General features: G+C 40.7%; 1 pseudogene; it reads right to left on the bottom strand.

Moving 5' to 3' along the window:
* LOC119876343 overlaps positions 1-2,145 on the bottom strand; it is a 35,896-nt pseudogene extending 33,751 nt beyond the window's left edge.
* Between the last annotated feature and the right edge of the window lie 9,474 nt (positions 2,146-11,619).

The raw sequence follows: 11,619 nt of genomic DNA on the forward strand, positions 1-11,619 counted from the left end.
TGGTCCACATTATGAATGGTTGTATATATTCTTTCATAATCATTCTTGTTTCCATTACCAATATATCTATACATGAACTAGTATTTTGACCCTGTTGTTGTGATCTTGTTGTTTCACTGATTTACCACTGGTGCACCTTGGATTGTTGTCAATTTTTCCCTGTGTGAATTATGAATATCCTTACAACCAAGTATTTTTTCACGTTCTTAGTTATTTCCCTATGACAACTTTCTAGAGTTTAATATCTCGATTAAAAGGCATACATATTTTTAGGACTTCTGATATCTGTTGTCAAAGTGCTATCCAGAAAGTTTGTATCAATTTTCACTCCTAACTGTAATGATTGAGGGCCATTTTTTCTAGGCAAAAATAGCATACCATTGTTATTTTAATTTTCATGTCTTGCTTTTATGCCAGAGATACCTCCTCCTCCCGTCACTCCTAGATTATGCACATTTATTTATTTATTTTTTTAAAGATTTTATTTATTTATTCATGAGAGACACAGAGAGACAGGCAGAGACACAGGCAGAGGGAGAAGCAGGCTCCATGCAGAGCCCAATGTGGGACTCGATCCTGGGACTCCAGGATCACACCCTGGGCCAAAGGCAGGCGCTAAACCGCTGAGCCCCCCAGGCTGCCCGATTATGCACATTTAAAATCTATATGATTAAGTGAAAGGGATTATAGGGAAAAGGAGAGAAAATGAGTGGGAAAAATCAGAGAGGGTGACAAAACATGAGAGACTCCTAACTCTGGGAAATGAACAAGGGGTAGTGGAAGGGGAGGTGGGCAGGGGTGACTGGGTGACTGGTGACTCAGGGGGGCATTGACAGGATGAGCACTGGGTGTTATACTATATGTTGGCAAATCGAATTTCAATAAAATATATATATTATATAAAAATAAAATTTACGTAATTTTGCTTAAAATTTTTGATTCCTAATCTAAGTGAAAATGATTTATTCTTGTGAATAATAGTGTAAGGTTCAACTTTTTTCCCTCCTAAATAGCTAATCAATGGTTCCAGCTGAACAGCTCTCTGTATATATACTTGGATGTATTGCAGGGGTTTTAGTAGCACTTACCTGTTTACTATACAGTCATTGCTCAGTTTTGTGTCTGGTAGCACAAATTCCTTCCTTTTTAAAAATTTTCAGTCTTTTCTTTGATTTACTTTTTTATTTTTTCAGATGCATTCGTTCTTTTTATTCAGATCTGTTCTCCAGTTTAGCTTCTTATTTTTGTTTTTTTATTTTTAATTTTTTAAAACGATTTTATTTATTTATTTGACAGAAAGAGAGCACACGCAGGCGGAGCAGCAGGCAGAAGGAAAGGGGGAAGCAGGTTCCCCACCGAGCAGGGAGCCCTCCGCGGGGCTCAATCCCAGGACCCTGGGATCATGACCTGCGCTGAAGGCAAACACTTAACCAACTGAGCCACCCAGGTACCCCTAGTTTAGCTTTTTAAATGGAAGTAGCCATGTTGGCAGCCTTTCCTGTGGCAGGGAAAATAAGGTCAAATAACAGAGAAGAAGCCTAACTCTATTGTCTCTGTCAGCTTTTTCTCATTGGCTTTATAACCTCCAGAAATTTCTCCGTGTTTTGACTTGTAGGTGGCACCTCTCCTCTGCTTCTGGCACTGCAGTGTATTAAAAAAATATTTATTCTTTAATTGTTGGATTTGGGGGAAGGAGAAGAGGTAAACATGTCATTTATCAGCCATTGGAAATAAGAATATTCAGCTTTTTTTTTTTTTTTAAGGAAAGTGAGCATAGCATTAGAGCTGTTAAAAGTAGTAAACATACAGAAGTCACTGTCATGGCTGCTCAGCAGCTCAGGCCTGTCAAAGAAATACGCACAAGTATGTTCTCAGCGTCTGGATCACTGAAGCGTTGCCACAAGCTTTAAGCATGTAATTGTTACTGCCATACTCGAGAAGGAAGACAAGAAAGAAAATTATGACATTTGGGGCATGTTTGTTCTTTTAGCAGCAATAACTTGGCCAAAATTTTCCTGGATGACGTATGTAGCAAGTGCCTCTGGCCCCCCATGTCATATCTCCTCAGCCCACCTCTAGTTACGGCTGCAACTGCAGTGGACAGCTCCATTCTAATTCGTACTCACCTTGTCCTGACAATACCATGCTCGATGTGTGCCCTGGGGGTCTTTCTGTTCTCTTCCCTACGGCTTTCTCTGATGCTACAGGAGCCTGTTCAGTCCCCATGCAAGTCCCAGAGTGTGGGGATGTTAAGACCCCTAAGCTCAGCCCTTAACCAGTGGGGGTCAGAACAGAATGGATAGATGCTTCAGCCTCTTGTCTTTCAGGTAGACGATTTGGGGTGTGGTGGTCATTGGGTGTTTCTCAAATGGTCCTGACTTCATTGCCGATAGTAGGGAGGTTGGTGATACAGACTTATTAGGGGTTTCCCTGCTTTCTTTTCTTACTTGCCTGGCTCCCTCCCCCTTGTTTCTTGGAATCACCTTCTAAGAAATCACTTGTACCCATGATCTTGTCTCAGAATGCTTTTGATGGAACCCAAACTAAGACCACATCATTAAGTGTCTATTCTAGAATTTTATTATTTTTTAAATAGTTTATTTATTTATTCATGAGAGACACAGAGAGAGAGGCAGAAACATAGGCAGAGACAAAAGCAGGCTCCCTGCAGTGAGCTCGATCCCAGGACCCCAGGTTGTGAGCCACCGAGGCACCCCCTACGCTAGAATTTTAATGAAGCTTTGAGGTTGAGATGTTTCACTGCTGGCCTTGACTGCATGGAGGATGTAGAAAAAGAATAGGGAACACCACCGGGGTTCTCATGTTTTATTGACTTCCAGATACATTATCACATATAAGAGCATAACTGCTGGGAAATTCTTCTGGTTTTTCAGCTTCTTGGGGCCACAGCAGTGTAGATAATGAGAGCAGGGATGGAGGAAATAGCTGCTATGTGTTGTGTGCCTTCTGTAGGGCTCTTTGTATGGATTACATTTAGTGAACTGAATAAACCTTAAAAGTGGACATTAGAATCCCTACTTTACAAAAGTCTGAGGATAAAACAATAACTTGCCCACAGCCACAATATCCAGTGAATGGCACATTCTAGCTACTAGGGATTCTACTTCAAAACCCAAGCTTTAGGGGACCTGGGTGGCTCAGTTGACTGAGCATCTATCTGCCTTCAGGTCAGATCATGATCTCTGGGTCCTGGGATCAAACCCCATGTCGGGCTTCCTGCTCAGTGAGGAGTCTGCTTCTCCCTCTTCCTCTGCCCCTTCCTCCACTCGTGCTCTTTCTTGCTCTCTTTCTCTCTCAAATAAATAAATAAAATCTTAAAAAAAGACTCATGCTTTATAACTTCACCTGGTATTAATTTTAAATGGATAATGTATATAATTCACTTATTCACATGTTCAATATTTTTTAAACTTTCATTATAAATATTGCTGAAATTCTTACTCAAAGTAATATGTGTATGTGGTATAAAATTTGATGACCTGATAAGGTATGCAGTGAAAAGCATGTCTCCCTCTCACCTCTGCTCCAGGACTGTAGAGGAAGCATCTGCTGTCACTGGTTTCTTGTATATTCTTCTAAAGTTACTCTCTATATATGTATTATTTTATTTTTAATTTTTACATATGCCATGCTCATTACTCTTTTCTCATCCTTGCTATTTTCACTTAAAATATTTTAGAGATCCTTTCAATTAATCCACAGAAAAGTTGACTCATTATTCTTAACTGCTGCAGAGTGTTCTATTATATGGATGTATCCTAAGCTATATTATCTGCTAAATTATGTCATATAAAAAGTTATTATTTTTTTTATATCTGTCGAAACCATTATTTAAAAGTTCTTCTTGGGGTATCTGGGTGGCTCAGTCAGTTAAGTGTCTGACTCTAGGTCTCAGCTGAGGTCATGGTCTCAGAGTTGTGAGATGGAGCACTGGATTGGGCTCCACACTGGGCGGGGAGCCTGCTTAAGATTCTCTCCCTCTCCTTCTGCCCCCCGCTTCATGCATGTGTGTGTGCTCTCTTTCTAAAAGAAAAAATCTTCTAAAGTAAATTAGTGGCAAAACTTATCTATAACATAAAACATAAGGAAAGTTCTCTAAAAACCAACAATAAGTGGTCCTTTTATCTGTTAATGTATAGCAAATTTTGGAGGGAATAGAATTTTGGTTCCTTTCAATTAGATATCTCTGTCTGTCTCAGTCTCTTTTTCTCTCCCCCACTCTTGATAACCATCTTTTAAAATTATCATATGTTTACTCTCAGAAGGCAGGGATTGATCTTGGAACTTGTGGTCAGTGTCCCTTTAGTTCCATTTCTGTAGCTTAGAGGCCTTTTCAGAAGCAGGCATAAATTTCAGAAACTGGGTTGTAAAAATTAACATGGATAAGGTGGATGTATCAGCTATATATATTTTTTTCAGGTGGCATAAAAAACCAAAATGCATACATAAGACAACTCTAGTTATTCATACTTAGAGTCATAAAGCCCTCTTAAAATTTGTGTTCAGAGCAAACCTACTTCGATGACGAAAGGAAGATTCCATGAGCTTCCTAATGAAACTAATTAAACCAATAAGTTACAATTTGCAATTATTCATATTATCTTTTGCTCTATCCTGTCTTGGAACTATGCTGGAATAACCTCACCCAAGCTCACTTTTTAAAAAGCTGTCCCTTAATGTTTTCCACAGACACATATGCATTTTTCTTAATTAAACTTTTAATTTTGTGCCAATTGTAGTTCCTTAAAATTATGAAAAATGAAACAAAGAGATCCTATGTACCCTCAATAGTAGCATCTTGCAAAACTATCAACTGCAGTATCACAACCAGGATATTGACACTGACACAGTCAAGATACCAAACATTCCTATCACCACGCGGATCCTTCATGTTGCCCTTTCCCAACCACATCTACTTCCCTCCTACTGCTGTCCTTTCTTTAACTCCTGGCAACTACTTAACTGTTCTCCATTCCTATAATTTTGTGCCCAGTGCCCATTTATTTCAGGAATGTTCTATCAATGTAATCATATAGTGCATTCATACATTTTTATGGGCTTCTTGAGGAATCAGCTAAATTAATTGATGATATTCCTAAATTGACACATTTTCTGTGTCACATTAGTTTGATTTTTAATAAGAAATCAAATCATTCCTTAAATATTCAACATTTTCATTTATAGAAATTCATTCAAACCTACCGAATTAGACTGGATTTCCTGGAAACTGACTTGGAAGTAGATGCTTATGTAGAGAAGGCCCATGGGGGCTTGGTCTCAGGAGACACCCCCTAAGGACATGTGGGCATGGGCTTGGGCAGCAGGAGAAGCTGCCCCACAGTCCGCTTGCAGCTGAGGCCTCAGTAAACTTCCCCGGGAGCTCTGAAACCAGATGGTCCTTCACAGTTGTCCCAATTGAGACAAGCAGACTAGACCTATATATTTCTTCAAATATATTTTAGAATCAGCTTATAGATTTCTACAAATGATCTTGCTGGGATTTTGATTTGATATTGTGTTGAATCTATAAATCTGGTAGGAAATGACACATTAAGCATATTGAATCTTCCAATTATTAAATATGTGTATCTGTATTTATCTAGGTCGTCTTTGATTTTTTTCATCAATGTTTTGTAGCTTCCAACATCTGCACATGTTTTGTTAAATTTATACCCAAGTATTTCATGTTTTTGGTGATATTGTAAATGGTACTTTTTAAAAACTCAGTTTTCAGTTGCTCATTGCTAGTACATATTGTCTTGTGATCTCGCTAAACTAACCTATCAATCCCTCTAGCTTTCTTGAAAAGTCCTTAAATTTTCTCCTTAAATTAGCATTGATGTCATCTGTAGAGAGAGTGTGGTTTTATTTCTTCCTTTCTAATTGGTTCAGCTTTTATTCCTTTTTCTTGCTTTCTCATTCACTACATTTCTACATTTCAGTGTTAACTAGAAGTGGTGAGGGCAGACACGTCTCTGCCTTGTTTCTTCTGATATTGGGGGGGAAACATTTAACCTTTCCTTTCCTTCTTTCCGTCTTGCTTCTTCTTCCTTCATTTCGTTTTCCTGTAGTGTAAGGGTTGTCTATGGCTGGTCGTTTGTTTCTTACTAGGTGTTTAGCTTGTTCTTTTGCGGGTCTGTTTGGCGTTTAGTTTCTTTCTTTCTTTTTCGTTCGCTTTTTCTTTCTTTTTCTGTTTTTGCTTTTCGTGTTATTTTATTTTGCTTCTCTTGTTCTTTATCTTCTCTTTTTTCTTTCTTCTCTCTTTCTTTCTTTCTTTCTTTTCTTTTCTTTTCTTTCTTTCTTTTTTTCTTTTCTTTGTGGAAGTCTTTGTTTCTGTTTGGTCCAGGCCTGGGAGAGGGCTCCCGGGTGGTCAGAAAGCTGCCTAGTGGGCCTGCAGGGAGAGCCTCAGCCAGAGGCCCTGCCACCAGGGTGGTGCCAGAGGGGCCCCTCAAAGCCTGTGGGCTCCGAGGCTCCTGAGGGTGCTGGAGGATGGGCGTTAGTGACGAAATTTTGGAATATAGGTGAGGTCCAGAGCCAACCACCAAGAAAGAATTCTTGAGACGTCTTTGGTGCAAAATGGTGGTTTTGTTAAAGCCCGGGGACAGGACCGTGGGCAGGAAGAGCTGCTGCCCGGGCCTGGGAGGGGTGGCTGGTTATATACCTGGCAGTTGGGAGGGGTTTGAGGAGAGCGGACTCCCTAAGGATTTTGGAAGCAAGGTTTCCAGGACCTTGAGGGGGCCAGCTGTTGTTGGGGAAAAGGTCACCTATTACCATCAAATAAAACCTGAGCCCTGAGGCCCTTCGGATGTGTATCGGGGCCATGTGCTTGGAGGACAACGGCCCACACGTCTCTGGGGGTTTAGAGAGAGCACGTGTCTGAAGGAACTTTTGTATGTTAAAGCAGGCTCACAGGATCCCGGGGGCGGGCTAGGATTGCCCTTGGCCCTTAGCGAGGTATGGACACTGAGGCAGTTGAGTCCCCGGAGGGATGTCCCTTGGCCTGTTTCAAGGACTCGTGCACCTGCTGCCCAGGCCCCTGCCGCGTCCTCAGCGGGCCCATGTTCCCCCATCATTAGGACGAGATGCCCCCCGCCCAGCCCGGGCCGCCCGCCAGGTGAGCCAGGGGGTCCCCTGCGGACCCATCTTGTGCAGGAAGCCGCGGAGGGGGGACCCTGCGTGGGGGGGGACCCCGGGGGGCAGACGGAGGGGTGGGGCAGCTCGGCCCCAGGTCCCCCGAGGCTGGTGCAGCGTCCGGGGCTGGACCCCCGCGACTGGGGAGGGCGGGGGCGCGGGGCGGCCTCCCCCGGGGGTCCCGCTGGCCGGTCTGGGGGCGGGGGGGGGTCACCCCTCGGAGCCCAGCGCCAGGCAGGCGGGGGCTGGTCCCGGAGGCGGAGGGGGCCCAGGAGGTGGTTCCCGAGGTCGGGCCTGGGGTGGGGGGTAGCAGGGGCCCCGGACGGTCTGTCGGTCTGTCCGGCGCCGTGGGAGCAGGACACGGATCCCCGGATCCCCGACGGCGGGGCCCTGCTGACCACACAGCCTTGGACCCTGCGACCACGTGGGCCCCGGGGCTCTGCGGGCGCCTTAGGGGGGGAGGGGCTCCTCCCGGGCTTCTGGTTTGCGGGCGCTTATGGCGACTGGGGGCTGAGTCTTATGGGACTTTTTCCTGCTGCGATGGAGATGACGACGACAATTGCTTCTTTAGTCTTTAGAAATGATGAATTGCATTGATTTTTCAATGTTTAGCTAGTCTTGCCTTCCTGGGACAAACTGGGCATGATGGTATATTTATTTTACAAATGTGCTGCAGGATTTTTTTTTTTTAAGATTTATTTATTCATGGGAGAGAGAGAGAGAGAGAGAGAGAGAGAGAGAGAGAAGAGGCAGAGACACAGGCAGAAGGGGAAGCAGGCTCCATGCGGGGAGCCCGACACGGGATTTGATCCCGGGACCTGGGATCACACCTTGAGCCAAAGGCAGACGCTCAACCACTCAGCTGCCCCGGTGTCCCTGTACCGCAGGATTTACTTGTCAATATTTAGTAAAGATCCTTGAGTCTGTGTCCATGAAAGATAATGGTTTGTTGTAATGTCTTTGCCCGGTTTGGGTATCAGGGTAATGGGTAGCTTATAAAATGAGACAGGAAGTATTTGTTTCTCTTCTATATTTTGGAAGACTTTGTGTAGAACTGACATTTTTTATACTGTTTCTTTTGTAGAAGCTTGAGAAATATTTGCCAGCAAAGCCATCTGGGCCTATGGTTTTCTTTGTAGGAAGTTTTTAAACTACAATTTTAAAAATGTTTAATTATTTAATATTTTCTTTGATGTAGAAAAATTCAAGTTATTTATTTCTTTTTGAGTAAGCTTTGGTGGTTTGTGTCTATCCATTTCATATTTTTTTGGTCAAATAAATGGTGATAAGGTTGTTTGTAATATTCACTTATTACCCTGTGACTGTATGATCTGTAGTGATATCTCTCTTTTATTTCTAATACTGGTAATTTGCATCTTCTGTTATCTTTTCTGAATTAGTTTGGCTAGAGTTTTATCAATTGTTTTTTTGAGTTTTATCAATTTTATCTGTCTTCTCAAGGAATTACCTTTGTGGGCTTTTGTTGTTGTTTACTTTTTTTCCATTTTTGAATTTATTGGTTTCTGCTCTTACCCTTATTATTTTGTCCTGCTTGCTTTGGGTTTAATTTACACTTCTTTTTCTTCTTCTAATGATGGAAGCTTAGATCATTAATTTGAGGCCTTCTCCTTTTTTTCTTATGAAAGCATTTATTGCTATACCTTTTTCCTTTATGCCTTGTTTTTGCTGCATCTCCCAAATTTTCTGTTTTTAAAAATTTTTTCATTTACTTAATATTTCCTAGTTACTCTTTGGATTTTCTCTCTGACCAGTGGATTTTGTGTTTTAGAAGTACACTGCTTAATTTCCAAATATTTGAGGGGAATTTTTAAATGTGCTTCTGGTTTTGATTTCTAGTTTAATTCTGTCATTGCCAGAGAACATTCTTGACATCATTCCAATTATTTCAAATTTGATGGGGAGGGGCATGATTTATAGCCTGGAATATTTGTTGGTGAATGATCCATGTGCACTTAAAAGGATGTGTATTCTGTTGGTGTTGGTGTCAGTAAGGTAAAGTTAGTAGTGTTGCTCATGTCTCCTGTATCCTGAGTTTCTGGTTTTTGTTCTTTTAATTATTGTTAAAGTCAGTGGTGTTTAAGTCCCCGTGTATAATTGTGGATGTGTCTGTCATTTCACATCTCTCATTTTTCGCTTATGTATTTAAAGCTCAGCTGTTGGATCTGTAAACATCTAGAAAAACATTGTTTTTCATTCTTAGTAAATTGACCCTTTTATCACATAATGTCCTAGTTAATCCCTTGTAATATTCCTTGTTTTGCACTCTGATGTTCGTATAGCCACTTCAGCCTGTCTTTTAATTAACTTTTATTCAAGTAAAATTAACATAAAGTGTTATATTAGTTGCAGTTAACATAAACTGTTATGTTCAGCAGTTTTATACATTATTCAGAGGTCATCAAGACAAGCATACACTTAATCCCCTTTATCTGTTTCACCCATCCTCCTACCACCTAATCATCCTCTGGCTCCAGCCTTCTTTTGATTATTTTGCAAGATACATATAGTTTCATTCCATGCTTTTAGCCTGTTTCCATCTTTAGGTTTAAAGTTAGTTTCTTATGGATAGCATGTAATTGGGCCTTGCTTTTTTAAAATCCCATTTGGTAATCTCTTTTTAAAACAGTGAATTTATTAATTTGTACCTAATGTAATAATTGACATAGTTGGGGTTATATCTACCATTTTGCTAGTGGATTTTTGTTTGTTCCATTATCTTTGTTCCTCTTTTTTGAGGGAGCCTGCTTTTGCATTAAGTACTATTAAAAACTGTGCTTGATTTCCATTTTTTTTATATTTTATTTTTTTTTGATTTTTCTATGATAGTCATACAGAGAGAGAGAGAGAGGCAGAGACACAAGCAGAGGGAGAAGCAGGCTCCATGCATTGGGATCCCGACGTGGGATTCGATCCCGGGTCTCCAGGATCGCGCCCTGGGCCAAAGGCAGGCGCCAAACCACTGCACCACCCAGGGATCCCCTTGATTTCCATTTTTGACTTACTGTGCTTCTTTTAAAGATTTTCTTTGTTGTCCTGGTGTTTGCAATATATGTTTTAAAATAATCACACTCCATCTTCAAATATTTCACTGCTACACATATTGCATGAAAACCTTACATCAGCATACTCCTAATCTGTCCTTTCCCTGCAATCTTCTGCACAATTGTTGTCCTATATTTTACTTTTATATACTGCACTGTAAACTCTCAATTGATTTCTAGTATTTAAATTTAGATAATTATCTTCTACAGCTATTAAAATGAGAAAAATCTTTTATATTTACCTTTATTTTAATCGTATTCAGTGATGTAATTTCATTGCTTAGGTTCAAGTTTCTGATGTCTTATTCCTTATTACTGAAAAAACTTAAAAACATTTCTTACAGTGCAGGTCTGCTGGTAATTCCCTCAGTTTTTTTTTTTTTTTAAGATTTTATTTATTTGAGAGAGGTTGTGCATGAGAGGCCGAGGGAGAGAATCTTTAAGCAGACTCCTGGATGAATGAGTAGCCTGACATGAGGCTGGATCTCATGACCCATGAGATCATGACCTGAGCTGAAACCAAGAGTCAGAATCTTAACCAACTGAGCCACCAGGTGCATCCTCTCAGCTTTTGTTAGATATTTTTGCTGTGTGTAGGATTCTGAGGAAATAGGTCTTTTTCTTTTTCTTTTTCTTTTTTTGCCTTTTCAGCATTTTAAAGATGTCACTCTATTGTCCTCCGAATTGTAAGTTTATGACAAAAAGTCTGGTGTATTATGTCCTTTTTCCTCCATCTTTCTTTTGCTTTCCAAATTTTCCTTTTTCTTTAGTTTTCAACAGTTTGATTATGATGTGCTTGGAAGTGTGTGTGAGTGACCGTTTGTTTTAGTGTTCATCCTTTTTGGAGGTTTTCTGAGTTTCTTTGCTCTGTGGTTTGCTATCTTTCATGATTTTAAGAAAATTCCTGGGACGCCTGGGTGGCTCAGCAGTTGATTGTCTGCCTTTGGCTCAGGGCGTGATCCCGGAGTCCTGGGATTGAGTCCCACATTGGGCTCCCTGCATGGAGCCTGCTTCTCTCTCTCTGCCTATGTCTCTGCCTCTCTCTGTGTCTCTCATGAATAAATAAATAAAATCTTAAAAAAAAATTCTTGGCTATTATCTTTCCAAATATTTCTCTATATTGTTTTATTCCTCTTTTTCTGATATGTTAGATCAATTGATAGTGTTTCACAATTCTTTAGGTGCTCTGTTTGATTTTATTCATGCTGTTTCCTTTGATTTTGGGGTATTTCTATTGACCTATCCTCAAGTCCACTGATGATTTCCTGGGTTGTGTTGATTCTGTTAATGAGCCTGTGGAAGGGATATTTCATTTCCAATACCAGATTTTTATATTTACAACAATTCTATTTTTTCTCTTTCTAGTAACTTCTGAAATTTGCCATATGCATGTTGTCTACCTTTT

The sequence above is a fragment of the Canis lupus genome, chromosome 6 (genome assembly GCF_011100685.1).
Source record: "Canis lupus familiaris isolate Mischka breed German Shepherd chromosome 6, alternate assembly UU_Cfam_GSD_1.0, whole genome shotgun sequence".
Taxonomy (NCBI): Eukaryota; Metazoa; Chordata; class Mammalia; order Carnivora; family Canidae; genus Canis; species Canis lupus.